Here is a 19,119-nt window from a genome sequence, read left to right as displayed (position 1 = left end):
GCTAAGAAAAAAAGTCCTTTCGAGATCTGTTCGGTTGTACTCCATTTTGGAGATAATCACAAAAATTGCTCCTACAATTGAGACATCGTAGCTGCTGTTCATTAAATATCACCAGAGCAATGTCCAGGTGCAATTAGACCGGTCAGTGCTAGATATAATGCTTGCATTGCTGGAACGGATCACCATTTCGAACAGTACCTTCAGTAATTAAGTGATAAGTCGAATAAATAAGTGTAAATACATAAATGAAGAAATGAAAACATTTTTGTTCCTTTTTCTCCGATTTTCTTCAAAATGGAGCAAAAATGAGCACATCTCTAAAGGACTTTTTTTCTTAGCTTATTGGTCTCCCCTACATACTCCAGAAATTTTTACGTTTAAGTTAGGTATTTCATTGTAAGCACTCTTTAAAAAGGAAATTGTTTTATGGTAAGTATACAAAAACAAATTTGACACTTTAAAATGTATTATATTAACTTCAGAATTTTCGGCTATCAAGCCTAAACATTCCAATGATCGATCTGAATGTCATAGAGAAATATTCGGAAAAATCAATTCAGTCTATAAGCGTTCGATTCTACTATCGAAAGAATCCACGTAAAATTTGACTAGCGGTACGCGACATAAAGTAGAACGTTTTTAAAGAGCAGAGATTCCCGAAGTCGCCATCTTTAATACTTTCAAGGGGACAATGGAGCCCCCGAGGGGAAAACGTTTGCATTCTGCGCGAATATTGCACGAAAAAAGTGGGACCCTTTAGAGAGGAGGATCGTGAAATTCACCCGGTGATGCAGCCAAGAGAAAGACTCGTCTTTTTCATTCACCGCGCGTATACATGGATCCGTGTGGTCTAAATCTCCGTACAAATTCCTGACCCCCCCTCCCCGATGTCTTCCTGCTGACAAGAAGTATTTCTACCCGTTCGTTTTTGCATATGCATTCCCCTGCATTCCAGGGCATCTGGTATATGTCACTGTCGTCGTCGTCTCACGACGGATCGCGACTTTTCTGCATCAGTAAACCTCAAGGAAGTTTCCGTGGGAGATAGTTGAAGATGTACGCGCGATTGCAACGAATTCGCACAGAATTTTTCGGTCATTAAAAATTATTGCCAGCCGAAGGAAACACCTTTGAAAGAACGTGGGGTACAACTATTGGATTGCTGCACATAAAATCTCGTTTTCATAAATGAAACTTTAACCGCACTACTTCTTTTGTTGTTCGTCGTGGATTATTTATGTTAACCCTTTGACTGCGAACAGCGCCTAATGGCGCAAAGGGCTAGATGCAAAGAGTTAATAATAATCTCTTACATTAGAACATTATCGTCGATGGCATTTTGTCGCCTTCCTCCTGACGATTCATTTTCTAATGAAGAATCACCAGCCTTGAATTTCACGAACTAACGTTGAACTGTCTTAATATTTGCATAATCTTATCCAAATGCTAATTTACTGTTTGCAGCAACTTTTACGGCACTTGTCCACGCGAATATTTCGATTATTCATGACGGCTGATAATGAGGTTTTAATATTTTAGGGAAAAAGTGTCTATTGCTCATTATTTAAATAAAACTAAAGTAGTTTTTGTAAGTTAGTCGACCTATCTTATCATTGACTTAAATGAAATTTAGCTACGCGATCAATTATATTTTTTATTTAGATTTCTTTGAAGGCATACTTAAGGATTATTTTACACCTACTGATAGTAAATACAACGAACATTAAAAAGCATTTCAGTTATTTCATACTGACGGAGCATTGTTGTAACTAAAACAAAAGACCAATAATATAGCATATGGGTAAAATGATTCCTAAGATCATTTTATCCTACTAGGGAGGAATCATATGACCCCAAACACCCAACTCACATTCAGTAGTTAAATATAACATCAACTTAATACATGCGGTAACGAAACATTAATTAACTTATTAAATTGTGGTTAAATCCGCGCAAGAAGCAACTGTCACAGTAAACCGTTTATGACAAAAGTTACACGACATTGAACAAGACCTTATCTTAGATAAATTGCAGTAATTTTAAATTTTTCTTGTGTACAACACACAGAGCATTGATATTCACATGGCACTTCGAGCAACGACTAGTGACGTGCGGGGAGAACTATTGTAGAACGACATTGCGATATAGCACCACTAATAACCACAGGGCAGCCAGGAATCATTTTACCCCGAGAGATCGTTTTAGACGCCTTTCCCCTACCTTGTTAGTATTGAAAATACGTGTATTGTATGATACAGCGTACTTCTTATTCCTTAATATGGTTCAGAACATTAGAAGATCGGACAAAATTTTATGTATGTTATTAAGGATATATTATACGAAGTAGTATTAATACAGTACAAATATATAGAAGGAACTGTGTTATGAATTTTATATTATCTTTCGACTGTAGATCTTTATGGTAAATTAAATTCTCCTATAGACAGATGTTTATGATAGTTGTTTCGCTCAGTATGTGTCTAGTTAAAAAAAATTAGAAATTTGAATGATATATCTAATCTTGTATATATTCAAGACGAAGAAAATATAACTCTCACTCGTGCCTTTGCAGGATAAAGTGAACAAAAAAATTGAACATTGTCATGCTTAACGAAAACGTCAGCAATGCTTTGTGATCGACACAATATTTGTTTTCATTCTGACACCACATATGTATGTCACGAAAGAAACACGGAATGTAATAAATTTTCAAAGGGGTACAATTTAGCGTGTCCATCATCGAATATCAAATCAGATGAGATTACAGAACATTACTCTCGAATTACAATGAACAGAACATTATGTATCGAATGGATACACAGGAAGCTGAATTCACATGAACGTCTCATGAGAGCATTCAGCCACCTACTTGCCCCCAGGTATACGGTGTCATCGATTAGAGTCAACTAAACCGTTAATAGCACCGGCATCATGCCGCACAATACCAGACGTCTCGAATGTTTTCCTAGTGAAATCAAAAACTTCGGAGCAGCCGGGAGATTTTTACCTTTTTGTGATGCTTGACTCCTCTTGCTAGCCTTTTAAGGAGATTGTCGGGCTAGGTATATACATCCATAGAATTGTGTTCTTTTGTGCCGCCGGGACATAGAGAGTCGAATGTATACCTGTATACCTACACGCTTGCATAGAAAACCTCTGTCTGCGAAGCAATAAAAGCTCAAGGCCTCTTCCCGATGTCTAGATCCTTCCATCGATCCGTGTTCACCGCAGTTGACACGTATTTCACGGTGAAACGTTGTGACAGGTGTTACGACAATAATCGATTATCCACGGTGTGTTACGTTTCGGTCGGTGCGTTCTTTATTGTACGCACAATGGTGTGCACTGACTCACGACGTTCCGCGCGAAAAAAAAAAGACACCCATAATTCGGATGACGGTCTGGGTTATTTGGAAACATTGGCGGATTAACAGGTGAAATATTCAACCAGGGTTCGCCAGACGAAATAAGAATGAATTTGAGATCCCGTCTTATGATTTTAAAAGTGTAGTTTGCACTCCGGAATACCCGGATTATCGAGAAGCTTAGAAATCTGATCGATATGTTATATACAAGATAATAAAAATACCGCCTCCAGTTTCTCTGAATTAAATTTTTTTTCCTACGTGTTTTCTGTAGCAGCAAGCCTCACTTGACTTTAATCTAAACAGAATTGGATCGTACAGAAAAGACTACTATATTATATTACCACCGAAGTCGCATTACTCAGCATTCTTAACGCAACTACAGAAACCAAAGGACATGATTATTCTGCATCTGTATTATCTGACAGCGGTAGAATTTTATGTTACTACTATGTGAAAACAAAAGGAATGAAATAGTGAAATAAATGAATAAAAAAGAACAAGACCCGTGCAAAATTTTATGATTTGATAAGAGTAACAACGTGATTACAACGAGCTGAGGAACGTACGATCACAGATAGAGAATACTGTACCTTTTAACTACATGCTTGAATTTATTAAAACGATTTAAAAACCAGAATAAGATGTCGCTTTGTACATGACAGAAGACTACAAAAGAATAATGTTAAACAGTGTTCATAACCATTGTATATATAAAGTATAAACTAATTTATTAACTGAAAGTATTCTAACCTTTACTATTAGACTTGAGCCAAAGAATTTGCTTTTCAAGCTAAACTCTTCATGGTAGATAAGACATTTTTATTTGTCCAAGAGTTACAGTTACTATTTTTTATACGCAACAGCTCAGTGTCAGCGATTAATGTTCCAGGATTTATGTAACTACATCGTCCCTTGCAATCTACGCCAAATTTCATCGAGGGATACGCGCTTCGTCCCGATCGAAGCCTCCCTTTAAGAGAGGCAGATTTAATACTTTAAAGTTGTAAACATACCCAAGTCACCGATGACATAATCGCGAAAGCCGGAAGTTCGACGCACTCTTCTTACCTAACGATCGTAATCGTGGATGATCGATCGCGGAGGGGGAAAGTTCAGCGGAACTAACGCATATAATGGTCCGAGGTTGGCTGAGTATTTAACGCGAGCAAATAACGAAAATTCTCGACCTGGCTTTCCGAACTAAGGCAAAGGAATGAACTTCTACAATAAGACTGAACCATGGCTGTGCCCCGAGAGCCGAGGCATTATCAGCTGAATGGAAAACAATGGCGATATCGATCGCCAATTCGCATAGGGCATCGGTTCCAATTTATGCCCACGTGGAATGTGCGCGGGGCATAACACCATGGCCTTTACACCTACATTTTCGCGGTTCAATAGTGCTTATCAACTAATAAATTACCGGCCTCGTGCACTATGTATATAAAAAATTGTACGAACATCTACAATGCGTTAGAGTTGGTGTTAGAGAGATTTAAGTTCTTCGTAAAAGTAAGATTTGGATTATTGTAATTATCAATACCTTTCTGTGAAGTACACTGTGACCTTGAACTATAGGTGGGAACGTAACCTGTTGATATACACCTCGTTGAAAGAAACAAGAATTTCTGGAGAAACGTTGGTTATTTAACTAGTCACTTTCGAGGTGTGTTAGGTTAACGCAGGAGATCGTACTGATGATATCGTACACTTCCTTACGGTTGTTCTGATCATTAAGGAGCATTATGTTTATACATACGCGTAATCGAGTAATTAAAATGATATTTCGGATTAACGAAGTGACAGAAGTATTCAGAATTCTTGAATGGGAAATTGATTTTCTGTCGCGACAACACTGAATCACAGGTAATATAAAATGTTAAAAAGCAAAAGGGACTATCACATTTTGCAATTGCATTTATGTAATGCGCTATTCGTACATAGTTCCTTCCCACTATCGGTTACTTCGGGATTAAAAATATTTAGTATTTAATTTTCTAATTTGTAAATTAATAGTTTTCCTTATAATTATCAAGATTTTAAATTATTGACATCAAAAGAGCTCGAATTAGTAGCAGCTTATACATTTTTCGCACTGGCGGGACAGGTGAATTCGTAAAAAATATTTACTTTATTTGGAAATAGAAATAGAATTTCAATAGGAATAGAAATTTTCAGCCGGTAATAGCGTGATTTACATTTAATCAACTGTAAAATTTTCAAATAGCCGTGAATGCATTTTTCATCTATAAACTTATGTTTAAAAAATGGCATTACATATATCACAAACCATTTCAGTTCAATGATACACACATTTATGAAAGTATTATTGTCTCTCCTAATAAGTTCCTTCAACAAAACCAATTTCTACCAATTACATATTTACGAACACCCTGTATAGTAGCAATACCTATCCCTTCCTTACATTTCTCTCGAATATCTCTACGTGAAACACTATTTCGCACACTTTTACACCGTATTCAATAAACGAAAAGAAAACGTTCAAGAAGAACGCGCCTGGTAATACTCGTTGCAGCATTAGCAGAAGCACCATACGCGTCGCGACTCGTGACGCAATATCGTTTTCACGAAACTGCAGGAAAGGCGCCTATAGGGAAGACAGTTTCGGCAGAAATGAGCGTGTAATTACACGGGTGAATATTTAACGTTGAACGAGCCTCGATGCGCCTTTTTGAACTGAAAGTACAACCCCCTTCGAGATTAAGGGAGTGGATAGAACGTGGGACAGATCACCGCGATGACGCTTTTCTACATATAAGCGTGTTCGTACTGTGCTATTTTTTAATAGAAAAAAATGCAAGAAAAATTACAAAGAAGGGGAGAGCGGAAAAAAACAATTCTCGCGAACGAGAGAAATATTTTAATCCATTCGTGATGTGGAACGGTGGAAAAAATGCGGGGAGCAAACAGGGGTAGCCCCCCTCCCCCCCCCCGATCAAACAAACCGTCCTCGGAGGGCGAAATATAATTAGATAAAACGCAAAACTGCCGCGATACGGCTGGACGGGATGTTAAAAAACCGCTGGAAAGCAATTTGACGCCACAGAGTAGATGCATTGGGACGCTTTGAAGCCATAAATTCGTAGAGGAGGGCGAGGGCGCGACTACAGGGGAGAGAGAAAGAGAGAGAAGCAGCAGTCCAATCGGACGTCGCGCTCGGCTTGCTCGTTCATGCATTTCAACGCTTGCAAATCATTCATTCTGACTCATTGTCGAGAGAAGTCGGCCGCTATACGTGCACCACCACACCGCCAGAATGCTCCTGCCGATGAAATTCCATGGAACGCTTCTCGCTCGCAGCGCGCGCGCACGCACACACACACATACACGAACACAACCCTCGGCAGGGACGCCCGCGTTTGCCCTTGAATATTTATCGTTTTCTGCGAAATCAAATTCTATCGCAATGAATGTACCATCAGTCCCGGCTAGTCCGCTCGAAAAACAGAGTTACGATCTGGTGTATTTAAATTAAAGCAACTCGACCGTTTTTCTGAAGGTGTTCGGTTTTTTTTTTAATTTTTGAATAGTTTCACTATTGCTCGACCAAAATTCGCGGACTCTGACAAGTCCGATGGGATTTCGAGGGATTTACAAGCTCTGGAAATTTATTCTTCGTTTTAGATATGAGATCCAACGGGATACTAGTAGTGGGTCAAGGAAGATTTCAACATAGCGATAGACAAATGGGATAATCAATAGATCGAAATCTGAATGCAAAACTTCGCTTCTTGAAATTAATAATGAAAGATGACAGACCAATTGTGAAGGTTTTTGATCTGCCAATAATACATCCATGTCGTCAACTGTAAAGCATATTGCATGCATCTGTCATGCAAGTTGCCCACGGGTATAAAACTATGTAGGCATAGAAAGAAACACTTGGTAGAAACAAAAAGGTGAAGATTTTCGACCCCGCAAGGTTGCTCGTCAACCATCCTCCGCTATATGTCCCCATTCAGCCACCCTGCTGCTTCATTTCATCCTTCCACCACATGTTTGCGACACGATGCACGCAGTAAGATAGTAAGAGTGTGGCGCTACTTGCTTCTGGCATGGTTTTTCATGAAGGAAATGTAATCTCTGGCAATCGAAAACGTTTGCCTTGGCTATGATCAACCTTAATCAATTAAACACGCTTAAAATTCATTCTGAAATCCACAAATCACGTTGCGGTGTAGAATTGAACACCCTCCAAGCCAGGCTTGTTCTCCAAATTAGAACCAATCGATCTAATAATAATAATACACTCACGAAAATAGAACAACAAATGTAAGGATGTTCGTTTATGTTCTTATTCACACGTGTTGCTTAATCTTTCGGTATACGAAAAAGAGGCCAGAAATTCCAAATAAACAAAGAATTCACAAGAATAGGTACGTAATTCGTACTTCACTCATACACTGTTATGTTTGAATTCCATATTCAATAATTACTGACTTTCATGTGTGAGAAATTGTGGAAGAAATTTATTCCACACCAATTTCCACGAGAGAAGAATTGTACTATGAAATTAGTAAAACTGCCGTGTTCTCAATTTAATAAACAACGAGGTATAAGGAACGGCTATAAGAAGCCGGAGACCATTCTGAGAATCTTTCATCGCTTTTATAATAAATTAGCACCGTCCTGATAAACAAATACCTACAAGTTTCATTTGTTGAACTGTCTGTTCTTCCTGGATGAGGCCACAGTGCACAATCTATCAATACAATTATTTTAAGAAACTGCCCATTTACTTAACCTACTGTACTCAATATTGCAGTGTCAATCGGGCATAAATAGAATTCTTCAATTTTGAATGCTGTGCTATAAATAATAGGTTAAATATGAAAATAATAGTACAATGTGAAGCAAAAAATTAGAAAAATATACCTTCTGTAACAGTGATTGCATGCAAAGACATTCACTAATTCGAGGAATCTAGGAAATGTAGAGGAACACGCGTGGTGGCTGTTTTTTAGAAACTCCTTGAAACAATCTGTAAGAGGGGAAAGCCAGGAAGAGATGGAGGCAAACCCGAGAACGATAACACGCCACCCGTGAAACACGTGACGACGAAGAAGGGCGGAGTGTTGTCGAGACAGAAATCAAGAACTGAGCTGAAAGAGGGAGAAAGGGAGAGAAAGCTCGATGTCTTAAGGCTTAAGGTCGATTCTGTGCCTGTCTATCTGTCCCTGAACGTTCTTGGACACGGTGTATGAGTGTGTAGGCGGGGTGGGTGTGCCTCGTTTTAATTTTAGTCCCGTGACAGGCTACTCCCGCGAGGGAGAGCTAGGTGGCGTTGACCCGCCAACGTAACCTACAAATAATTCTCTCTTTCTCTTCTATTCGCCGCCGTTTCTCTCGCCCCGGAGCCATGCATATGCCCGAAACGATACATCAACCAATATCCACGGGTGTTCCTTGTGTTACTCCACCAATCTTTTAGCTGTTTTTTGTCTTTTTATTAACACTTGAACGAACTTATAGTCTTCCCGTGAATCTATTTCGTAGCCCTGTGTCGATCTTTAGATAAGGTGTACAACAGAACCTTGATTATACGAATGAAACGACAAGATACTTGGTTAGACAAATATTTGTTGATAATCAAGCGAGACTACGTCCTGATGCACGATTGTGTACTTACTTTACACGAATCATATACATATAGAGTAAAAAACAAATGTAATTATTCCCAGTACTTTTATTAATATAAGAATTATATAGTAACAAATACATAAAAATGATTCGAAGTATATGTTAGTTCACATCAAGATAGTTTTACTCGTTATGCACACACAGCTAAACCTGCAAAGTCCACTTTTGTCCAATGCCTGTTATAAGTTTTGTACAAGGTTCGAGCAAATTGCTAGCAATAAATGACAACAGTTGTCTAAAAAACCATAGCCATCTGTTTTCGCATTTGACATGAGCTTTGCTGGCATCGCGACCTGACAAAATGGTAAAGCAAATTGGCAGAAAGTCTTGTAACTTGACCTATGTCAAATTGAGGACGAAACCAGAACAAGGCTTGCGCAAGCCAATTTGTTGCATATGTTGCTGTCAATTTGCTGCCTGTGTTGCTGCCAATGTACGCGCAAGGTGTTTATAGCAAATCTTGCATGAAACTTGTAGCCGTAACTTTACAATGTAACAGGCATTGTACAAAATTTGACTTTGCAGGTTTGGCTGTCTGGGAGGTTATGATTACAAGTTTGATGCAACATTTGCTTATAAACAACTTGTGTGCACATTGGCAGCAACGTAGGCAGTAAATTGGCTCGCGCAGACACTGTTCCATTTTTACCCCCAATTTGACACAGGACACAGGTTTTATATTGCAAGACTTACTGCCAATTTGCTTTTCCATTTTGTCAGTAGGAGTTGCCTGCAAAACCCAAGCCAATTGCGGAAACAAATGGCTATGGTTTTTTAGACAACTTTTATCATTAATTACTGGCAATTTGCTCGAAACTTGTACACAACTGGTTATCGGAATAGTTTTATTATTCTCTTTTTACGATAAGTGAAAAGTAAATTTGCTGTTTACGCTGAACAGATACAACTTTTATCATTAATTACTGGCAATTTGCTCGAAACTTGTACACAACTGGTTATCGGAATAATTTTATTATTCTCTTTTCACGATAAGTGAAAAGTAAATTTGCTGTTTACGCTGAACAGATATATGTGTCTAGTACTGTTTCCTGTCGCTTCTCTGTCCATCTAATGTTTCATCGTTGTGTTTAATAAAAATTTCACTGTCACGATCATAATAATAGTAGTCGCACACGAGGTAATGCGAGAGCGGCTGCTGAATGGGGTCCACCGAGGGAAAGGGGTGTGGTTTTTAGTGGGTCGCAATAACATCTAGCAAGCCCACATAACCTTGGAGTGCGGACTCTCCAAAATATCTGATTGCAAATTTTTCACATCCCTGAATAAAAAAAAATAATAGTAGTCGAAGGCGTCAACTGTTTGCACGTCTCTTTAAGCACGCCCTCTATACGAAGTTCAAATATCGATTTCGAATCACCAGATTTCTCTACTGTTAAATAAGAAAGACTAATAGCATTACATATTGATCGATACTCTCCATCTGAGCCGCTTCGAAGCTCCCGATCCTTCGTGTCGTGCCGGCGTCCGACGACATAACCTTAAATTCAGAATTCCCCCTTCGTGACATCATCCCACTGATTACAGCTCGCGGATACGACGCGCGCGTGTGAGCAAGCGAAACCAAGTATAAAGAGAAATGCGTGTCGGTGCGCGTTATAGTACGCGTGACGTAACGTGGTCGAAATTATCTCTGGGGATTTGAATAACGGTCGAAGGAAGTTTCAATTCTCTAGCGCGGGCGGTACACGCTTCCACGGTTTTTATCCCGGTTTTCCACGGGACGGGCGACGGTAGCCACGTAAATGAAAGCCCGAAAATCGTGTTGTACAGAATTACAACCACCGCGCGAAGAAATTCTATTTATACAAGTTTCGTGTTGGTCCCACGCCAACGCGAGGATCGCATTTATATCAAACGCCCCGTTAATTTACAGTACCCGCAGCAGCAACGACGGCGTGGATCGTTTCACAGATCGTCCCAAGCTGCCGGTCGTCGGTCACACATGCGACGCTGCCACTGGGGCAGATATATATATATGTATGTATCTATGTGTTACCCTTCTAATCGGGGTACATTTCTGCCGCCGCGCCGTGTCGTCGCCGCGGCTCCTTCAGGACAACATAATCGAAGCCGACCCCCGCAGTTCGTGGCCCCAGGGGCGAACGTATCGACGAGTCCGCGGGATTGATAACTCGGAGGGCCGCCTACCCGGCGGACTATGTACTCTTTATTTTCGGTGAAAGTTTCGTGAGGGTGGGAGGAATAGAAATGTTCACCAGTTGCGTCCGTTGAACCGTTAAGGTGTATGTATACGTGAAAGATGGTATGAAAATGGTCAGCTGTAAGTTGAGTGATCAGCGGCGCTCCTGTTATTAGTGATTTTTAGTAAATTGTTACGAATTTCTTTCGACTGCCCGTATTCATTATTCTTCGTTAAATGTCGATGATGCTTGAAATTAATAAGAGGTCCTTTAAGTTACTAAGTCATTTTTTGTAAATAGATTCGAAAGATACAAATCAGATATCTGTTGGTAGATTATATTATCGTTGATTTAACCCGTAAAAATGTTTGTTTGATCAAGTCGGAAGAAAAGTAGGTAAGATCAGATAAATCAAAGAATATAAAATATCTGGTGGATACACTTTTGCGTAAATAGAAAGCTGAAGTATTATAATACACGATGGAACTCCCATTATATGAATGTAAATTAATTAAACACTCTGCTATTTTACTAATGTGCATGTATCTTATGTAAAAGTTTAAACTACATTCTGCTGAAAGTAAAACTAAACAAGTGACAAAAATAAAAGGAGAAACATGACATTAACCTCTTCATGGACAAATTTATTAAGACCAGAAAAAAAATTTTTTTTACTTTTCAGTTATATGTACATATATATTTGGAATATATTTATAAATGTTCATGACAATCATCTCGTAGGATATTTTTTTGTTGGGGAAATTCCTAGTGAATATTTATTCACAATAATGTTGATTGTATCTTTTGGAAATATGCTTGAATGAAAGAAAAATGAAACGTACACATATGTGCCAGTATCCCTCACGGGGTTAAAAATATTTGAAAATTTTCGGAGCAAGGACGTCTAAATGGTTTGAAGTATAAAGAAAATGTAAATTCCACGCACCGTAGGTACTAAGCAAAATAAAAGCAGTATTACTTATGGAATTACCCTACATGCTTGCCCTAGTTTTGGTCAGAAAATCCAACGTTGTTTCCGTATATACACGGTTTCATTTGAAATCCAAATGAAGGGAGACTCGAAGTCCCTAGCACTGAATTTTTCTCTACTAAACTTCAGAATATCTTCAACGATTTCTAAAATTGTCTCTTGTTGAAAAAATATCCTTGTACATTAATGTGTTGAAAGAATCTGGTAACGTGATTTTTACTAGACTTTCTGGAGTGTTAATATTGTTGTATTTTAATGTTTGTTAACCAGGACGCTTAGAACCGGTAATAAATTATTATCACTACAAAATTATTATTACTACAATTATTGACAGAATACTATCTGAATGGAATATGGAGATTTACACTTTTCTATATTAACAAAAAATTGCATATTTCTTTAAATAGGCTACACATTGCCCTTTTTCTTTGATTCTCAAAAATTACTTCCGTAACGATATTTTTTGTTATGTAGGAAAACTTCAACTAAACGTAGTCGAGTCGATCGTCACTCTAGATAAATAATAACTACAATATTTGTTACTTTTAACTATGCGAGATTCATAAATTTCAGAATCGGGATTCTTTTTAATCGTATTTGAGTTCTTTCACAGAACAGATTATAAACATATTACGAAGTTAAACATGCAATGATTTGTTTTAAATCCAGTGCTGTACCTTTCATCGTATGATAACTTCAACAAAAACAACAGATAAGAATATGAACCTATATAAACATTCGCAGTCCAACGAGAGGAATAACGAACACAATAAGTAGTCTGCGGATTTAAACTAATATGAAACTAAATGACAATTTTCTGTTATTTTCAATCTAATAGAATTCTCGATATAAGCCGTTTATAATCTTATCGTACATGAGGAAGCAAAATATGTATATTACCATTATTATTCTAAGTAATATTTATATTAAGCAGTAATTAATGGTAATGTATAAAAGTGTATATTAAGTAATAATAGTAAAATAAAAAAGCACTATTCAATAGATTCGGCACATTTACGTTTGTGTTCTATGAATGCATGCCAATTATTATATTCGTCCTGTGAAAGGTACCAAAAGTATTATAAAGACTTTTCTATAAAGGTTTGTTTTATTTACTATGTTCGTAAGTTAATTTAATACTTGATGTGTATATTCCTATTATTAATTAACACTAACCGTACCGATCGCCGGTCAAATGACCGGTTTTAAATGCGGTACAAATAGGTGTATAAAAGTCTCGGTACGGTCAATGTTAACAAACTACATAATACTGTTCTGTGTACCTATGATAAAATTGTAGGCACGGTGCAATGTGCAGAGATCTGATAACATTGAAAATACAATGAAAATTTTACAAAAATTCTAATCAACTCAGAACTCAAACATTTGAATCCACAACTGATGAATACATGTAAAAAGAAAATTCTTTTTGAAAACAATTTCCGGAACTAAAAGAATCCATTCATATGATGAATTATTAAGTATCTATACGATTATACATATTACGCTTCATTTTACTGTCATTTCTCGAAATTTCTGTAAATTCTGGTAAATTATGTCGCAAGATAAGATCGAGTCCAATTAATTTGCACGCATTTCTAAACAAACCACAAAGTACGTGTTATAATAGTTTCGTCAAAATGAAGTTTCTCAGGATGCAAACTATGTAACTTCAATGTTTTTTACACTTGTACTATTGCCGACCAAGGGAAACAAAAATATCGATGTTATGCAACACGAATGTGACTGGTAACAGTACGTTTCTGACCACGTGTATGCTGTATACTAAACTTCCGAAGGGTAACCGTAACCGCCCGAAAGAAGTCAACCCAAAATGACGCGTGAATGCGTCGATTACATCCCACACGCGTATGTATTTCGCTCTGTGGGACTTGGAACGCATCGAATTTCAGAAGCTTCGTGGGCGTGTCCCACTGACATTCCGACCGCGGGTCTGTCTTTTAACCTATTGAGCTTCGGAGTGCCTGGTGTATTACATACTCGAATAACCCACGAACCCCTTTTTAACGCGGCTGTCCTTGTTTCCACTTGTTTACGGCGATTACAGGAAGTCACGCCTATACAGGGAACGCGTAGGCAGCTCGCACGAATACCAGAGAATCGTTTCGAGATCGAAAGATCGACGCCAGCAATAAAGACCCGGAATAAGCGTCAGATCCCGACGTTGAATGTGACTCGCGACGATCATCGTGCGTTGTCATTTTTCTTCTCTTCCTGCACGATCGCGCCTTTGTTTTCGAGCATCGGAATGAATTTTACTCTAGACTCTAGGCTATCGGGATTGATTTGATTCGTGTGGCTGCATACATATTCCGATATGCGTATCATTGGCTCGTGTTTTTTACTACGTTCTGATATACAATAAACTATCTCTGCTATTACTTTCCCACCCCCACCCTCCTTTTTTATCTGTACCAGTGCATTTGCATTAATGATACATTCTGATGGACTCAATTGGTCTACCAGTGAAGGATGTGTTTATACGCATTTATCGTTATACGTAGATATTTTAAATGACCAATTTACGAGGGTAGAAGGTAAACGAAAATTTATGAATGATGTTAATAGTTGCACTATGTCGAGAATCATATCGAAGCTTGTTTGAACTTCAATTAAATTTCTTGCGTCGCGTTCGACAAAAGCACGCTACCGATGATGACTAGTGTCATTTGTAGTGACGATCTTTCGTGAGACTGCCTACATGGCTCTTTGGACACTTTAACACTAAATCTACCAAAGCTGTAAAAATGACTGGTTCGTAAACTCTTCTAATAATAATTAAAATGTTATAAAAATGAATTTCCTAGAATTTTGTGATTATATTCCAATTAAGATATTTTCAATAAACTGTTCCTTTTCCAGAAGCAATGGAAATTGAAACAAAATTCATCTTCGGTAATTCTAATATTAATACGGAACGTCGACCTCTAAGTATTGTTGGATAGATTAAATGTTTCCAAGTTTATCAGCATAAAAAGGCTCACCTTCGATAAATGTCCTTGTTGTATAAGAATTCTTTCTATAGTCTATTAATTTTTCAGGGGGTGACAAGTGGATCGAAAATTTTGGACATGCATTAATGTCGACAACATTTCTATATTCTTTTTAATGCAGTACAATTCCTCAAATGAACCACACCTTTTTAAATCATATGTGACGGTAGCATTTAAATTAAAGACTTGCATAAACAGCGCCAGCCTAATCATAAGTTTACAAGTTATCTGACATTTGGAACTCTGCCTATAGGGAAGCTACTGACTACAAACTTACTTACACATAAATAAACTGCAAATTGTATACATTTGTGAAATACGCAGATATATATGTATATCCCTATGAAGTAAAAAGATTTAATCAACACTAGGGAAATGTTTGTTTTTCTTTTAACTGAGAAGTCTCATAACTGACAGAATAAATGTTTTCCAGCGTCTGATTTTCCGAAAATATTTTACGAATATAAGAAATTTACATAAACATCCGTAAGTCACCTACTCAATAACTGCAAAGTTCGAAGACAGAATGTTCACAGTACGAAAGCTAATAACATCGAGCCTGAGGTATCATTATAAATAACAAATTTATAAAGCCAGCTTTCTTTTCAGAGATCGACTTAAATCAAAGTTATTTGATGCTCGCAGAACCAATCAAACATCTCCTCAAAAACCTTTCCAAGAATCTCGAACTTACGATGGAAAAAACAACAACTAAAATCAGAGGTCGCAACAGCAACCCTTCGAAACTGTAATATCCCGAAAGAAGATTAAAGTCACAGATAATAAGATCGCATACCTGATCGGGTAGGAATGCGAAAGGATCGAAGAACTTGAGAACACTTGCACAACCGGAAACAATACGTTCCATGATCACGGAGAAAAATAACTTCACTTTTAAATGAAACCGAAAAACTTCATACGACTTGGCTACGAGATTACTACAATTTATACGGAATTACTTCACTCCGCTCCAATACTACGGCAATCTACACGAAATTACTCCACTCTGTTTGATTGGTAGTCCCATGCTTAATCAGAATAGATCGGAAAAAAAGAACTAAAACATGATTGTGCGGATGAAGCAAACGTAGGAAACGGTCGAACACCACTTACTTATCGTTATCGTTTCTGAAAAGATAGTGGCCAAGTCACGATATTTATGATGACCGCAAAGTACTATAAAGCAGCAAATTTTGCGAGTGCTCTTCTCGCGCGTCACACGTTTCCGTACGATATCAATTAGTGCATTGGAATTGGAATATGCCACGGAACACTAAGCCTAGCAAAATTTTCTACTTGACCACTTTTATAATTTTATTAGTTTATTCCATACGAAATCTACACACTGACCGTTTGTAATAATTTTTGTTTTACGTTGAACGGTTAGTATGAACAGTCTTGTAAAACAAAAACAAATTATGAGAAGGAATCAATTGGTCCGAATAAAATCATTGCACTAACGCGAACCTCGACGTATCTCCCTTTAAAAACGTGTTTCAAGGTATCCGATAATTCGCAGCACGTTCCACGATTGTCGATTCGACATCGATAACAAATAGGAAAATTGAAAGAACGATCTTCGAAATAATTTTCTGAGCGCCGTTCGTAGGAATTAAAGTGGATGGATGAAGGGGACCGCGCGCGAAGAAACTAGAAATTAACGACACGTGGCTAATCGTCCCGTGCGTTTCTAACATATGAGCGCGACCGGCACACGTCCGTTGCCCGCTTGGCGATTTCGAATCCGTTCCACGGTAAAGCGCGTCTCATATTCTTTTTTTCTTATGGTCACGATGGTAACGGAGTAAACTAACGAACATGCGTCGATCCAATTCCGTCTCTCCCGAAAAACGATTCTATGTATCGTAAGGAATCGCAATACGGAGCAACGTTGGGTAAAAACGTTCGCGTTCGAAAGAATCGGTGGCGTACGGCTACATGGAATGAAAGCCAGATGAACAGCGTGGGGATGAATTATCGAGAAGAATCTCATAAACGTCGAAAGAGAGGGAGAAAAAATATGTGGGAAGTCCTCGTTCCCGTAAAACGATGCAGAAATGTAATTACGAGAGCGATGACGTCATCAGGATGACGATATGAACCGCGGATACACAGGTCTGAAATGCATACAGCGTAGCACCCACGCGCGACCAATGGCGTGCACACGACTTATTGCTCTGTAGTTAGAACGTGTACCGATCGTGTATAGACGTACGCGTACATATATATCGTAAAATAAAGTGGCTGTACTACCTTGCGCCGGAACACGCGGAGGTATCAGCCACGATCTCGCCGTGATGTCGGTCACCGTGACAAGACGTATAGTCGGTCGGTGAGCCTTCACTGGTTCCTCGAAGCTTGGTACTCCTCACTTGTGGTTCCGTACAGAAAGTGGTTGTTGAATGGAATCAAGTATATATATATATATATATATATATCTGTGTATATATATATATATTCTCACCAAGAATCTCACTGTACTGTTCCGGTCGATCTCGCGGATACAACACAAAACCACGAAAAACTTGTTCTCACTTTAAAAACGCTGCTGGCCCGGATGCTCGCTGACCCGCTCCACTGTTCCAACTCATAATCAGCTTGCCCGATATTCTCGCGAGTACTTCGTTTTGTCTGTTTCCTCTCAATACACGTTATCAATACTCGCTCGCGCCTTCCTCTTAAAACAAGAACCGCTGCTACGTTAACCACGCGCGACTGGACGACGATTACGAGAGCAATAACGACGACGTACTGCGTGTGCGACGATGACGACGGCAGTAGCAGTAGCGGCGACAGCGACGGCGGCAGCGGCGGTGGCGGCGGCGGCAATGGCGACGACGAACGACGACGGACGACGTCAGAGGGACCGGCTGATGGAACGGGGTAAATATATGCAACTGACGGAAGCCTCGATGCGATTTTGTAAGAGGGTGAAAAGGTAAGGCGAGCGATGCTGGTTAGGCGACGGGATTGCGACTGCTTGCTGCTTGCTTGGCTAGCCGCTAGCGGGGGCCTGGCGCGACACCGACTGTCCGACACCAGCGCCCCCTTTATCCCTCCTTTTGCCATTCATACTCCCCTTTCTCCCCACCGCCCTCGTCGCAGCCCCTCGACTCCCCGCCTTCAACCATCCTTACTCTTTACCCTAGCCGCACTCATACCAACCTATTTCACCTATTTCCTTCTCGTTTTTTCTCTGCTCCAACCTCCCCTTCTTTCCATTCGTTCTTTCTCTATTCCCCTCCATCTATCTCACTTAGTCACACCTACGATCCCTCGATTCACTCGATGACATGGTACTCTCTCTCTTTGGCCAACGTTTCATACCGTTCCCTTCCTTATTTGATATAGAGCTTTCATGCTTCTCTCTTTCTATCATCTATCGCGCAACTATGCACCCTCTCGCTAATTCGAACCCTGTCCGTCTCTCTTTCTCTCTTACGTTTATGTATACCGCTTTCGCGTCGGTAGTTTAGCTCTGTCTCTCTTCTATTCCCCCTCCACTACTCCGTGCGTCGTATGTACGAGCCTATCGTGACGCACACCGTCATACGTTCTCTTCTTCTCTCTTCGATCATCGCGAGTCTACTCTTCTCTTGCTTTCCCCGACTACGAGGAGCCAGAATCCCCTCCCCCGCATAATATCAACCGCCCGTCTCACCCCTCGCTGCACCCATGCGACCATATACCATGCCACGTCGCCGTCACCGCCACCACCGCCGACGATGAGGCACCAAACGCCCCTCTCCGTGGCTCAATAAGCGTACACGGCGCGCATGCGCCGATCTAGTCCCCACCACCCACACCATCGTACAGCGTCTGTCTCATTTTATCTTTCGCCGCCTGGCGACTCCACCAGCCTCTGCTTACCTTGTTGGAGAACCGGCACAGGTTAGGTTGGTCGCGCATCACCCGTTGACTAT

At 39.4% G+C, this 19,119-nt stretch overlaps 1 long non-coding RNA gene across 1 annotated transcript in view; it reads right to left on the bottom strand.

Moving 5' to 3' along the window:
• Positions 1-18,003, bottom strand: part of LOC107190408 — a 35,144-nt gene extending 17,141 nt beyond the window's left edge. Inside the window, exons 1-2 of the long non-coding RNA XR_001516256.1 lie at positions 17,661-18,003; positions 17,450-17,567 (exon numbers count right to left, since the gene is read on the bottom strand). This is a non-coding gene — a long non-coding RNA (uncharacterized LOC107190408). The remainder of the gene's footprint in view (positions 1-17,449; positions 17,568-17,660) is intronic.
• Between the last annotated feature and the right edge of the window lie 1,116 nt (positions 18,004-19,119).

This window comes from Dufourea novaeangliae, unplaced genomic scaffold, assembly GCF_001272555.1.
Source record: "Dufourea novaeangliae isolate 0120121106 unplaced genomic scaffold, ASM127255v1 scaffold194, whole genome shotgun sequence".
Classification (NCBI taxonomy): Eukaryota; Metazoa; Arthropoda; class Insecta; order Hymenoptera; family Halictidae; genus Dufourea; species Dufourea novaeangliae.
The sequence above is the reverse complement of the archived record's forward strand: the minus strand, read 5'-3'. Positions and strand labels throughout refer to the sequence as shown.